We start from the raw sequence: 15,652 nt of genomic DNA on the forward strand, positions 1-15,652 counted from the left end.
GCGAGTAAGGGTTGGGGGAGAGAGGCAGCTCCTGGCACTACTGCATTGGTCCCTGCTTGGATGAAATCTGTCCTCCACCCAGTCCCACCCCCGATATCATTTTTTGTCAACTAAGTATTTGACCTTAGAGTGAATCTCTTTGCTTTGCAGCTTTAAGAATTTAGTAGTGATGATCCTTCTGCCTAATGCTTCTGAAGAGGGCTCCCCCTTCCTTACTGAGTCAGTCTGATCTCTCTTAGGCAGGCCCCCTTTCCCAATATCCAAAATAAAACAAAATGTCCACATTTGACTCCTGCACTTGACAAGGGTTCTTGATCTCATCCAGAAAAATCGAGAGAGATGGACCCAATGGGCTTCGCAATGGGAGAAATCCGGTACATTTTCATATTTGTGAGACGCTGTGACCTGCATTTCACCTTACTGCAAGACTTGCTCAGACAGGTCAAAGCCAGAGAGTTATTGATGAATAAAAGCGTTAAATAGTCACCTCCTGTTCAACTGCCCACACAAACGCTTTTGATCTACAGGCTTTTTGTGCTCGTGTTCCTAATCGGTATGCTAAATGTAGGTTTGGGAGAGGAAAAAAGTGATTCAGAAATATAAGGGGAGCCCAAGCCTCATCTGCCAAGAGCATATCTGCAGTTCAGCACAAGGAAAAGGTTACCTATGAAAGAGAATGTTAAATCCCAGAGCAGAGAGAGCCATTTAACTTCATCAAGGACATCTTGCAGAAGAGAAGGGGGAAAATCACAGAGCAGAATCTGCAGCGCAAGGATAAGCCTGGCGTGGTGATTTAAAACAACCTGATTATCAGGAAGGCTGCCTCTGTCTGTGGGTTGGGAAAACGTGTGTATATATTATAAATCTCTATAGATATACGAGGTATATATGTATACAAATATATATATATATATAATTTTTTGCTTCACATGATCAAGGATAGATAATGTTTAATTAGAAAGATGGGCATTCGTGGAGAACTTATCTTTTTCACACTTCATTTTCCTCATAGACAAAAATTTGCACAATTTTATAGTGAAATGCTAGGTAACCAAGGCTTCTCTTTCCTTTTCTTAAAAAAAAAAAAATCCTTGATCATCATCTGAATGAAGATTTTCTAAAGGAGACCTAATCGGAGGACTCAGAAATTCTGGTGCTCTCACGTGCTTCCCCGGGAAGATCAAAATTACAGCACTCAAGCCCCAGCAGTGGTTGCCCCCACTCTTTTCTTACATTCTATTGGGCTATTTTAGCTGGCCTATTCATTTTTCTTAAAGCATTGGGAGTATCTTCAATTGCTCTATGGAAACAGGATGGCCCGTCTGACACCATACCAGATAGTAATAGCCACCCTGCCCCCTTGGATCTCAAAAGTGTTTATAAGCCACGTTCACGCGAAGCCCATGAATATTTTTCTTCCTCTACAGATGTGTTTCCAAATCAGGAGAGCCAGACGAGAGAGTAGTAGGGAACTCTTTTAGGGGAAAAAAAAAAAAGGCAGTTGGGCGTGAGGTTGAAGGAGGAGTGGTCGGGTTCTGGAAGTCTATGATTTAATTCAGTGATTACAGTGTTCGCATAGGGAGGCGCTGCGTAGCTCCAGCCAGTTAACACGGTAGCACTGCTAATTAGTTTCAAGTATTTAAAAGGAGTTTTAAGATGCCATCTAGCACCTGTGCTGGATGGTAACTGCTTCGCAGAAAACTCAATTGCAAGTTTCCATATCACAGGTGATTGCTAGAGAGTCCAGTAACAGCAGGTTCAAACTGGTTCATGCTCCACGACTCCAGAAACCCAAGTAACCCCAGGGTAGGAGAGGCAAGCTTCATTCCCCCTCCCCGGCTGTATTTCTTTTCCAAAAGCATTTAACAGTTCACAGTTCAAGCAATTCAAACTTTGTGAAGGAGGTAGAAACAAAAGGGGTACTTACAGGAGACGTCTTTCCATTGTGCCGAACCTGTTGCAATAAAAACGTGGGTCATTGTTAAATTCCATAAAAAAGCAAGGTTCTTTTTCAATAGTGCAGAGTAAAATAGCAAAGGCCTGCCAGGTGTCCCGCCTAGATAAAAGAATGTCTCCCACCCTGAGGCTTCGGGAACTATAGAGCACCTGAAAGTTTCCTTCCAAACCAGAACCTGCAGTCCCAATTTGGATACACTTGTGTGCACCGAAGTCTGAATCCTCTTGGCCTGCTGGACCCCCTCTCTGGTTTTCCTGCACTGGCTCAAACTACTTGGAACAAAGTTTCCCCACTGGAGTAGTGGGAAGTGATAGGGCCTTTGTGTGTTGCCTTCTGTGTTTCAGTTGGCTCCAAGTCCGTTCTTGAGAAAGTAGATCCCACGATCTATCCCTTCCTGGGAGATTTCCACCCTACTCTGAGCCTAGAAGCTGTTTTACTTTCCTATTAATGCATTCAGGTTACTTTAAAATTTACATTTGATGAAACTTTACAGTTCCTCTCAATGCCTAGAGACCTTTGCCTCTCCATTTTCAGGCAGGATCTGTGAATGACTTGGGATCGAGTGCCCAATTCTACTTGAATTCATTCAATGATAAAGATCAATTCAAAGGAAAATGAGAAACCAATTCATGGTGGGAGGAGGTGTAATCAGTGGGTATAAAGGTAAATTGCACTGCTGCAAATTGATGCATTTATACTTATGCCATAATGCCTATACAGACATACATCTATATCAGTTGACAGCATTGCTTGTTTGAGAATTCTTATTACAGTAAGACCCAGAGCTATTTTCTCCATAGAAAATGCCAACCCACTTTTAAGTTTTATTCCACACAATAGCCCACATCTCCTAAGCACCGAGAAATCTCAAGATTTCCACCCCTTCCCAATTTACTGTTTCCCCCTTTTCTTTCCCCTCCCAGCGTGTTATAACCGCTTTCCTATCTCAATTAGATGTACCGTTATACTAAGAAAAGAGGCAGTAAACTCCCTCCTTCCTAGTTAATTCTGGTGAAGGGATATTGACAAGCTATCTTTGTGTAAGTGTTTGGAGAAAGGGAGAAAAGGTCGATTCTTCCTCTTTTTGGTCATTACTAGTTAGGCTGATTTTGAATCAATTGGATTTGTGTTTCTTCCCAACTCCTCCCCTCCACCCTCAGGATCAACAAACAGCAGAGAAATTCGACTAAGTCTTCAGTTGTATCATAGGTAATCACGGACTTACTGTTCTTTCCCAGTGGATAGGGGAACCTGAGAGCAGAAATATCTCGTTCAGGATCAAGCCGAATGTTCCTTGCTAACACTTTCCCTATTACTGCTTCCAGGAACCAAAGCATCTGCACTTGTATGCTCTTAAACTAATTTATGGTGGGAATTATATTTTGGCTTGTCAACTCTCAAGCCATAAAACAAAGTTTATTGGAATCACGTGCTTCTAAATAGCCACTCAGGACCTATCTCTGCGGAACCATAAATAACCTTCTGCTTTAAACTTTTATTCACTAAATAAAGGTTCACTGCAACTGTTCTATCAAATTTAAATAGTTCCAAATATTCAGGATGCATGGGAGCCATATTCATATCAATACCCGTGTCTTTTCAAACAGCACCTTTTCAGAGAAGTCTGTTTAAGTTGAGAGATAGTGCTCCAAATTTGCTATTTGGGAAAAGGACTGTGGGCATTTTTTTCTTTCGCTGCGTTCGCTGTGAGTACCATGAACTCCTTTATTTAAATCTGTTTTAGCTCTATAATTTTAAAAGAAATAAAAAGGCAAGATAAGACACACCGCATGCTTCCTTAGTTTCTTCCCTGGAAGTTACTTAGCGTTTGATTTGAGGATACACAGAGAGTGGGGATTAGGAATAGAGAAGGTGGGAAGAGAATTGGTTTGAACGAACACATTTGCTGAACAATAGTTCAGGATGGATTTAGTAAGAGAGGAAGGTCGTCACAAGCGTGGGGATTTCTATGATTTGCTTAGATCTGAAAGGGGAGCCTGAGTAAGCGACCAAACTGCTGAAACCAGAAAGACTCTGGGTTGGTAAAGTGAGAAGTGGCTAAATAGCCCCAAAGAAATCTCTGAGAACTGAACCTCTAAGGGTGCCTATAAAACAATAAAACAGTCTTGGTGTGAAGGCAACAGGGTGTGAGGAGGCAAATGAGAATTTCAAGGATTCTAAGCACAGGAAGTCAAATGTCCCAGTTCACTTGCCGCTGAGACCACTGGGCTTAGAATCGACTGGGAGCAAAAACTGGGCACAAGGAGCTTAGAGGGGAAGGGATCCTTGCCCAAGGGGCACAGCCCTGCTCAGGGCACAACTGAGTGATTCAGGAAAGTGGAAATTTCTATTCTGTTTTGAGATCCAAGATGTAGCTTTGGTCTGATTGCTCGTCCAAAGGAGAATATTGAATTATCCGCTATGGGAAAAATAAACTCACAGACCACCAGAAGGATCTGGAAAGAAAAGAGAGAAGTGCCCCTTTCTCTCTCCTACCCCCAGCACACACACCTCAAAATAGAAGCATATGTGTGTTTCTGTAAACTTTGTGGAAACCTGGGATTTGATTTAACCCATATAAATGTAAATGAGTTGAAGCAAACATTTAAAAATCAATCTCTATATTAATGATGACTGTTTTGTGTACACATGTATATGTGCACACATATATGTAATTCTAAAGCAGCAACTAACTTCCATCAGCAATTCCCATCAAACTGATTAAAGTTCCTCTGGAAAAAGGCATTTTTTGTAAAAGATATCTTTTCATCTAGTTTCCTCTCATTCTTCATGCAATTCTAAACCTTCTTCTGATTTGACTTCCATTAAATAGAAAACACAGGACTTGTTGGACTGAAAAATCACTAACATTACCCTCTCCCTTTCCTTTTTCTAATAGATATGTTTTGACATTCCTCTTCTATGCCCACTCCTCTTCATAACCATAGCCAGTAGGTTCAGAAATCAGATCATCCCCTAAAATAGGTTCCTATATCTCTTGACACTAGATTTTGTAGTTTTAGAACCCATCATTACTAAATTGATATGCCAGATTAAAAATTTAGTGGGGGTCAGAGTTTGGAAGAAAGATCAAATGTAAAAATTCCAACTAACCAAAGAAAGACACCCATTCCCCAAAAATGTAGCTTGTAACTGCGATTACAAAAAGTTGTTGTTTTTTTTTTTTGAAGAATATAGAATTAAAGAATTGATGGTGTGGAACTTTATTAGGGCCTTCATTATGTTTCCTAGCATAGGGTGGATAGAGTAACAAAAATATACTCTATCATGCATATATATGTAAACTAATTGAGGAGAAGAAACATCTTCCATTTTTCTTATAAACAACCAGGAAAAATGACTAGGGAGAAGGGAGAAGACAAAGGCAACACTATTCCCTCTATCATAATAGAAAGTATATATAAGAAGAAAAAGGAGAACTTTCAGTTCACTGTGTGAAATGGTGCAGAACTGGCTCAGAAAGTATCATATGTACTGAAAGTTGACCAAAGGGTCACCCCTAGGACTGGGTACTGCAGGTTAGAAGACAGCAGATTGAGGAGAAGAAACTGAATGAAAATCTTGAACAGTCATTTTCCTTTTGAAGTGAGACTTGGATCTGAGTATCTTCATAAGACAAGAGAACTATCCTTCCTGGTTTTGTTCGAACCAAACAATCCAAGAACAATGAGCTGTACTCTTCAGTAGGTTGGCCTGGCTTAGAAATTCATGCTTACTATCAGCAGTACTGTGTAGTGAAAACAGTTGAGGGTTTGGATTCAGAGGAATCTCATTCAAATCTCATCTCTACTATTCACCAGTTGCGTGTTTTTCAACAAATCACCTCACCTCCCTGGGTTTCAATTTTTTCATTCATAGAAGGGCACTAGACTATGTGATCTCTAAATTCTAAATCCCAAGGTTTGTGCCTTTCCCTAAACCCAATACCTTGAAGTTGACTCGCTAATACACCACGTGCTTCCCGAACAAGGAAGATTTAACAGATTACATAAAGGTGGGAAGAGGGAGTTAAGTCAGGGGTGATTTATGCAATGACCAAGGAATCAGAAATATTCTAAATACAATTTATTCTAGTCAGCACCTTATTTTCTCCCTAGCCCTTTTGGTCCCACAAACTGAGAATCCAAGGACTTTGCAGTTATGTATGTATAAAGTGGAACCATTAGAAGTGGTGTTGAGCTCCTTCTAAGGGAACTCTGAAAAAGGGAAATTGGTAAACACAGGGGTTTCATGGTAAAACACTCTTATGTGAAGATGTGTTCTACATTCTGAAAAAAAAAAAGGCGAGGTATGGATTTTACTTGGGGATGAATTGCATGGTGGTGGAAAAGTTGTCTGCCCCCCCCCCCCCCAAAAAAAAACAAAAAACAAAAAACCAAAGGCAGTAAATCCCAGGGTTGAAAGAAATACTACTCCAGATTTCTGGCAAATGTTGAGTATGTTCCTGGGGAATTGATATTTCCTTGAGAGGGGAAACCTAGTTCTACTGATGACGTGGACTTTGGGTTCAGCTATCTAGAGTTCTAAAACATCGGGTCTTTTATGAGGAAAGATACCAAGAGGATGTGAATGTGTACTGTGAGATGAAGCATTTTAGGAGGATGGAACCATGAAGAGAATATTAGATGGCTAAGCCAATGGACTGGCAAATATTTTTTCAGTTGGAATAAAAGAACAGTTAAGGAAAGTCCTCTCACTTTACCAGCAAAATCCAGTTAAAGATAGAGAAATGGAAGAAATAGAGAGGGATGTTGGAAAAGGGACATACTGATTTTTATTGCAGTAAAAGGAATTAGATTCTCAACAGAAAGCACCTAGAAAAGTTCAAGGGAAGACAACCTTATGAAGTAACAAAAGGAAAAGCCTCATTGGAAAAGAAGTGACTTCCACAGGAGAAGAAATTCCCTCCATAGGGAGAGGACCATAGAGGACAGGGATGGGAGGGGGGGGTCACTGTGCAAAGGGTGGAAATGGAAGTCATAATGCCTGGAGCCTAGGATTCAATATGATCCCTTCCCCTAGTCTACTGGCATTTGCTTTTGAACTAAAAGAAGATTCTAGAGAGAAGAGATAGAAGGTCATTTCAAATGTCATTTTCGTCTCCTAAATCATCTTTCCTCATCCTTTGTACTCCTCATTCTTCATTCCTAAGCTATACTGGGAACTGTGCTCCCAAGATTTGAGAACATTGAGGAGAGAATATTTGCCCACAGTTTTTAGCACTGCATCAGAGAGGTTATGTCAAGCTAGGTTCTGTCTGGGAGGACAGGAAGAGGAGGCACACTGACAAAGTCAACTTGGGGTCAAATGCTTTGAGGTGGTGAATGTAGGTTCCTATGCTTTCTGGGTTCTAGAGCTTTAAGTAACTTTCCCCCTTCCCCACCTAAAATACAAGAACTATCACAAATGAGGAGCCAGGATTGGGATTTTTTTTTTCAATCAAGCCAACATCAAATGTTTGTTAAGGGCCTGGGTTAACTGTTGGGGATCCAAATACAAAAAAAAAAATGAAGCAATTCCTATTTGCAAGGAACCCATGATCTCTAAAGGCAGAGACAAGTACATATATATGACTATACAGTAACTATTAAGAAAATAAGTACAAATATATGAAAAGTAGCTAAATACAAATTAGCTGGAGGACTGGGATTCTTAATATGAGTTGTTAGAGCATTAACCCAAATCACAATGCAATGTGTCATCATTGTCGTGGACTAAAAGATCTCTAAGATGCCCTTCTAGCTCTGAACCTAATGATTTTTTATCTTATCTTTACTCTTTCTTTTGGCACATGGTTTGCCTCAATTTTGCACCAGAGACTTTCAGGCCTTTCAGATTGGTGAAAGAGTTGGTATCATTTACATCCCACTGATGTCAGACTTCTACAACCCACAGAAGGTTTCAACTCGTCAGGACCCCATAAGCTCTGTGGGTCCCTAGGATATGGACAATAGGTTGGGAGAATGTAAAACTAAAAAGAAGGAAGGGAAGGGTGGGCTCTATTGCTTTCCCCTTTCACTAGGTCCCAAATAGCAAGGATACAGGAACCTGCTTGCTGAGCAAGAAGGAAATATAATCTCAAAGAGAAAAGTAGGAGCAAAAGAAAATTAAAATTGAAACTTATCATGAGTGGGGATTCCTTTTGAAAAATCTTACCTGGAAATGGGGTAGAAGATGACATAGAGACAGAGAAAATTTATTCTTGTTTTTTAAAATGTTCTTTGGATGTTTTCTTTTTTTAAAATACCCTTTTTCTTTTTCTTTTTTAAATTACCCTTCATTTCCTGTTGTCTCGCCTTCTCTAAGAATCCCCTATTATCCACTACATATAGTCAAGCAAAAGAAATTGACATTATTCCTATCTGAAAATGTATACCTCATTGCATACCTCTAGCCCTCCACCATTCTCCCCAGAAGTAAAGTTCTTCTGAAGTCATGATTAGTCACTTTTACTGGAATACTGAAGTCTTTCCGAATTGTTTTCCTTTATATTACCGTGGTCATCATGTTGATTGTTCTTCTGACTATGTTCACTTTGTTCTGCATCAGTTCTAACAAGTCTTCCTAAATTTCTCTAAATTCTTCATATGCATCATTTCTTACAGCACAATGCTATTCCACTACATTGATATGCCACAATTTGTTCAGTCATTCCTCAGTAGTTGGGCACCTACATTGTTTCCAGTGTTTTGCTACTATTGCCAAAAAATGCTGCTATAAAGGCTGAGGAAATTTATGCTTCAGAAAACAGGGTCCTGCAAAATGAGGCGTTTAGATTAAATGAGCTCTAGAGTCTCTTCTGACTCTAACACTATAAATTCATAGTTCTATGACACAGAAACTTTGGAGAAAGACAAACTTCTCAGGGAAGATTTGGTAAATATCGCTAAAACAAGATTAATTCTCTCTATCTCTTTTTTAATAGTGCTATAAATGATATCATCAGAGAAATATGTGATGGAGTGGAGGATGGACTGGTGATATTAACAAGAGAGTAAGGGACAGTCTATGGAGGGAGAAGAGAAGGGAATAAGCATTTATTAACTATCTACTATGTGCCAGGAACAGTACTAAGCTCTCATTTTATCCTCACAATAACTCTGTGAGGTAGTTGCTATTATTATTCCCATTTTACATTTGAGGAAACCGAGGCAGGCAGTGGTTAAAGCTCATACAGCTAGGAAGTATCTGCAGCTGGATTTGTACTCAGGTCTTCCTGAGTCCAGGCCCAGCACTCTATCCACTGTGCCACCTAGCTGCCCTAATAGGCATCGAATGTTTTCTGCTGGTCACCATGCGATATTGAAAGGTAAAGGAAGGCCCCTAGCAGGTTGGGTGACTCTCCTATAGAGAATTACAGGAGATCATGGACAAGGGTCAAACAGGAGAAGTATTGGAATGGTTATATTGTGATTCTACATCACAAGAAAGAGGACCAACATTGGTGAGATGCATCACAATATCAAAGCATTTCACTAGTTGAGAGGAAGTCTATAGGCAAGGAGGTCAAGCACAAGAGTGCAAAGCGAAAGTCTGGCTTGATATTCAATAGACTTGAGTTCTACTACTAAGTTTTAGTCAATAAATAGATGCATGATCTTGGGCAAGTGCCTTCAGTTTTATAAGCCTCAGTTTTTTCACTGATAGCTTGACAGGATCTGGACTATGGTGCCTGAGGATCTTTTCCAGTTCTAGCACTCTCTGATTCTATGACCTAAAGAGATAGAGGCTACACCAGGCTTGGGAGGGAAGGGGAAAGAAAGGGGGAAATGGCAGCAGAGCAGGTGAAAAGAACATAAACACACACACCTTTCTTAGGCTTTAGTCATATACTAAGCACACATGCTCATGATACATATGTGTAATGGGTTTTCTGTCTTGACCCAGCTCTACTGAATCTAGTATCTTCCCTTGGAACTTTGTTACAGAATCATAGTCCAAATCAATTCAAGAGGCTTTTATTAATTTGTCAGGCACTATTCTAGGTGCTTGTAGAGTTAGAACTGAAAGGGACCTTAGAAATTTTCAAATCTAGCCGTATTATTTTGCAAAAGAGGAAAGTGAGGCCCAGAGAGGTGTTCTTTGATGATTTCTGAGTTCCGTGTCAGCTATGATGCTGTAGCAGAGCTCTTAGGAAACTCTGGGCTGAGTACACTAGGACAAGTTAACAAACCTAGCAAGCCTGAGTTTCATCAGTATGCACTGGCCTAAAGCAGAGACAGGATAGAAACTGGGAAGAAAGGGGAACATATGGTGGGAAAGCATAGACTTCCATTAATGGTTCTGGATGCAATTTAGAGATATCTGAGCCATAGAGTACATATATGGAGTAAGTAAGGGAACTCTTCTAGGGATCTGAAACCCAAGGGAATCCTAGTGTAGTATTGGGCACGGTTTTTAAGATGGACAGGGTTCCTATGGGATCTCAGAAACCATGTTAGGTTTGGTTTTAGTATTGTTCCTTTTTTGTGTGTGGTCAAGTGGTCACCAGACTAGGAAACTAGCAACAAATGGTGCAGAGTAGGAAAGGAATACAGACACATTTGTGTCTGGATTTTGTTTCTTTTAAGTTTGTAAACTGTTCCCATCCCCCCTACCAGTTTCGTTGTCTTGATGTTAAGTGTGCGTGGAGCCGATTGAGTGGTTTGGGAGCGTTGGGGATTGCAGCAGGAAACCGTGCCCCCTGTAGGAGGGCGAAGGCAAGGCAAAGGCAGATCCCCAGAAATTGTTCCTGGGAGCAGAACATTTTTCACTTCTCTCGTGTAAACTTTCTCTACCTTCATCGGGAAAAGGAGGAAGACATAAAATGAAGATGTCTGTATCCATGCAAATACCCCGAGCCCTCAGAGAGATTAAGCCTGTAGCCCAGACGGTCACTGACTCTAAGCAGCCTCCTCCGGATGCCTCCAGCAGGCAGCTTGGCTAGAGCGTGGGTACTTGGTGCACTTGCCGAAGCTTCTGTATGGCTGCTGGGAGCTCGCAGGGGGTGAGTCACGTGCCCCTCCCACCACCCACTAGACCGCGGCTGCTATTCAGGGCACTTTGTGCAGAGCTGGACCCGCGTGAGGCTTGTCCTATAGCGCCTTCTCCTGGACAACAGGTCAGCCAGCACAAAAACAAAAAAAAAATTTTTAAAAAAAAAGGGAACCAATATCCAGAAACCACCAAAGAAGGCCTGTGACTTTCTCTAACTGGCAGAATGCAGCTCCTTTGAACCGAAGATATCACTGTTTTCTCGAGAAAAGCTCCTGGTAAATCAAACCTCTTCATTCTTACCCTCTATTCCCTCCAATTCCCCATTTACGTCTTGACCACAGCAGCCCCTCTGTTTCCAAAGACAATGGGCTGATAGCAAACACATCCAAGAGATGTCTACAATTTGTTTGTTTATTCATTTCTATCGATATTAGCTGAGCTGTACCCTCGCCTCCTAAGCATTGCAACTTGCTACACAGCAGTGGTAAGGGTCGAGAAGGTTTGGGCTGGTGGGATAGGTCTTAAATTAAGTGGTTTGAACTTAGGCCAAGAGCAAACCCATTTTCCCAAACCAGATGAAGCAGACAGAATAAGCCCATAAATATCTGAAGAGTCCAATATATTTTTTTAAACACTTGGAAAGAAGATTGGGTTTCCTTTGGCACCAAGCCTGTTCTGATTTTTTTTTTAAGTATAGGTTTGCAATGAATAGACTAGGCGAAAGGATATTAAAATGATTGAAAGTAACACGACCAAGTCCTGAGAATGCCAGTGGGAAAGATATTTTTCCTATAAATGGAAGCCTGGAGTTACGGAAAGATGAATTGCAAATACTCTCCAATAAGTAGAGGGGAAAAGATCAAGTTTAATCTTTCTCCTCAGCCTCTCCTCTGCCTTTTCCCCTCCCCCTTTTTCCCCTTCCCCCATCTGTGTTTGACTGATTAGTCATTTCACTGCGCATGCGCTTATATCTCTGCGCCCTAGACTTAGATCTGGTTTTGGTGCAAAGTTCTGAGCCTACACCTCACTACAACGATGAATGAAGAAAAAAATCATACAGGCTTGATGTCATTCGCTACAACTGAAATTTAAATCAACCCCAAAAAGCCAGGAAACATCCTTTCCTCTCCCCCCTCCAAAAAAAAGAAAGAAAATTTAAAAAATAATTATAAACCTGATCTTTCCCAATTTACGTTTCCATGTAAGAGGAGAGCTGCTGTCTAACTCTAGTGTCTCATTTATATAAGCGATCTAACGTCTTGTAAGCAGCTTCCTCAGAGCCATTTTTAAAAAAATTAAGGCCAAACAACCCTACTAAGGTGAATGCTTCTCTTCCGGATTCCTCCAACCTTTACCAAACATAAGTGACTATCTCCTGAGAAGGGCTTTCCACTGGAAAGAGAATTACATCTTTAAGTTGGATACAAATTGGAATTAAGACCATTATGACGCTTTGCGTTTCCTTTAACTTCCTGTCCTTCCCCCACCCCCTTCAAATTCTGCCTTCCCTGCCGCACTGCAGCAGAGCTGTAAATACCTTTAACAGCTGCCTGCCAACCAAGGAGTGAAATACTGTCTTTGTTCGGATTTTCCCTGCTTCCAGGACTCAGAAAGCAGAACTCATGCAAAATATGGTTATTTGGAAGGAATCCTGGCAAAGAAATAAGCTGAATTATGGACCCTGTAACTTAGACACGTTTATTTTACCTTTTTGCCCCCTTTCCACTGTGCTGACAACCCGTGCAACACCCCCACCGTCCCTTGACACCACAGAGAGCTAAAGCACAAATTCATTCCATTTACATGGGCTATATATAGATAGAAATTTTGGCCAAGCACGAAGGGAGTTTCTTACAAAGCAAGCATTTGCTTTCAGCTTCCAGACAATTTTGGTTTCGTTTCATTTTACATTGGTTGATAGAGCAAGAGCTAAGAGGTTCTTTTGGCTGCAGCAAAGGTATTACATGTGTTTCTGATTGACTTAAGAGCCTCCATTCAAACACGTTTTAGGAATTCTTCATTTCCCTAAATGCAATTGGTCTCTTACTTCAACTAAGCACTTGAATATATATTGTGGCACTTGGAATTATCTCTAGGTCCACCATGTCTGAATCCATGACATCATCCTCAGCTGTGTGAAACCATATGCCTCCATCACTGATTCCTCTATGGATGCACATCTATAGAGGAGTTCAGTGATAATGAATAACGGAAACTAGTACAATATGTAGTGGACTTAGACCTAGCTATGAAATATTCTCCTATAGACCTCTCTGGTCTTGTTATATAACTTATTAAAGGTGGAAAAGTGGAAATGGGGGAGGGGAGAGAGTGTGAAATGACATAGCTCAGTGCTTCTTTATAACCAAAAGATTATGTTACTAAAATCAAAGAAGAATATTAGTGTCTGAGGTTTTCTCAGAGTAAGAACTGCTTATAAAATAGGTCAGGAGACAAATTATTTCCTGAGGTATCGGAACAATGACAGTCATTTCTCCTCAGCTACCTCACCAACAAATTGTTAACCTCCATTTTGAAACCAGAGTGATTTCGGTGTTAATTGCTAATAAATACATTTCTAAAAAGATGTTTATTCTTCCAAAGGTTTAAGGGGATAATGTCAATACAGATATTTAGGAAAATTGTAGTATTAGAAAGAAAGCATAATATATAGGCTAGTTGAAAATGCCCACTTTTCCGCAACATGTCGATGTAAGGTCCTTTATGCAATGCAGGGTGTATTTTTCATAATTTCGAATCTTTTGTAGTCCTTGCATTACAAGGTTACTATATAAGTGCTTGAAAATTGAATCCTAAAATCTTTTTAAAACCACCTTAGCACTTTTGACAGTAAGGATTTGGGAAGTAATGGGAAGATAGCATGAGTAGGGAAGGCTGCAACATTTTGTTTAATGTTCAATAACTCTAAAACAGGTTGAGTTTTTTAATCTTATAAATGGTGCTTGCTCTTAGACAAGATTGACAATGTGTATAGAAAGCAAAAAATCTACTCCGCTATACACTGAAACTTATATGAATCCCTTAATCATAAAGATGATTAGCATTTTAAAAATATCTATTGGCCCTTATGCGAGTCCTAAACCATATTTTCGTTACTAGAAGAAAATTAACACTTTGTAGGTTGAGTTTGTAGAATAAATATAAGGCTGCATTACAAAATATCAGGGAGGAACCTTTGAGGATTATCAGGAAATAAGGAGACAATACCATTTTCGGCCCATCTGAGAGCCACTGTGCAAATAAATGCAAAATCATTGAAGTCCGATAGCATCTTTCACTAAAACAGATTCCTAAACGTTACAGTGACATCCAGCTTTGCAAAATGCTAATGACACTAACACACACACCAATCTAACCCTGAATCTAAGCAGAAAACACCTGTTAACCTTTCCCGTTTGGGACTGACTTCTCAGAATCACGATTTTAGTTGAAACTAAAAACACAAATCACAAAAACATCTTACAATCATTCAATGCGTCGAAAGGTCTTTATTTTACCAAAACCAAGCTTTAGACTTACAAGAAAATCTCCGCGCCCCCTCCTCCAACGCGCGCCAGCCGAGGGTGGGGGTATCCATTCTACCGCACCTCCACTCTCAGTATGCGCAGCGCCCACGGGCACTCTGACACCTTGGACCACTGCTCTACAGGCCGGACTCAGTACCCTGCCTTGTCTACTCCACCCAGGGAAAGAAAGTAACCTCTGGGACAGGTGGTGGGGACTAGGGTCTTTTTTGGCCGAGGGGAAAAGGGGCGGGGAACTGTCAATCAGGTTTCGGAAACTCTATGTCTGGGAGCTAAGGACAGATTCGCAGGCAGGCGGATCCAACCCAACAAACCACTTTTATGACTTTTCTCAAGTCATTCAACAGCAGCTCCTGAGCCGGGAAGCGCCGCAGTGGGGCGCCAGGGTTAAGGGGGTGGTGGTGGTCAGGGAGTGGGGGAGGGGATGAAATAAAAATTTAAAAGAAAGAATAAAAGCAACTCTTACCCGATAGTTGGAGAGGAGGAGGCGGAGAAACACCCCAGCGGCTGCTGTAATCCATTGGGCGTTGGGATGAAGACAATCCCAACAACCGAAACCAAATAATATCTTTTTTTTTTTTAAAGAATAAAAAGAAGGAAGGAAGTAAAAATAGGCGAGGAACAAACAGGTAGGGTCTGGAGTGGACTAAAGGCACTGGACTGCGGGGCAAGCTCGCTAACGGCGCCCGGCAGGCTGGCTAGCTGCTAGTCACCGGGTGGCGAGATGCTCCGCAGTGAGCCTTCTAAGAGCGTGGAGTCAGCGAGAGGCAGCCAGCCGCTGGGAGCGGGAGGGATTTAATGGTGCTGGCCGCCCCGAAATCGGCACACACGCATCCCAGAGACTGGAATACACCTCTGCGGAGACAAAGGTTAGAAAAAGAGGGGGTGAGGCTCTCGGAAGGCAGAATGCAGGGGGAAATTCGCCAGGGAAATCAGGAAAAAGGCCATGAAGGCAAGCGGAGCCTGCACATGACCAGCCGCAGCCAATGACGACCGCAAATAGGTCATAAAAAGGTCTATTACCAAGTTGTAAATTTTCTTCAAACAAAAAGGAATTTACTGCAATTCCTTGCGGATTTTTCACATACAGCTCACAAGCGCCATGTTCTCTCTCTCTCTCTCTCTCTCTCTCTCTCTCTCTCTCTCTCTCTCT

The sequence above is a fragment of the Vombatus ursinus genome, unplaced genomic scaffold, assembly GCF_900497805.2.
Source record: "Vombatus ursinus unplaced genomic scaffold, bare-nosed wombat genome assembly UNPS02014779.1, whole genome shotgun sequence".
In the NCBI taxonomy this organism is placed as follows: Eukaryota; Metazoa; Chordata; class Mammalia; order Diprotodontia; family Vombatidae; genus Vombatus; species Vombatus ursinus.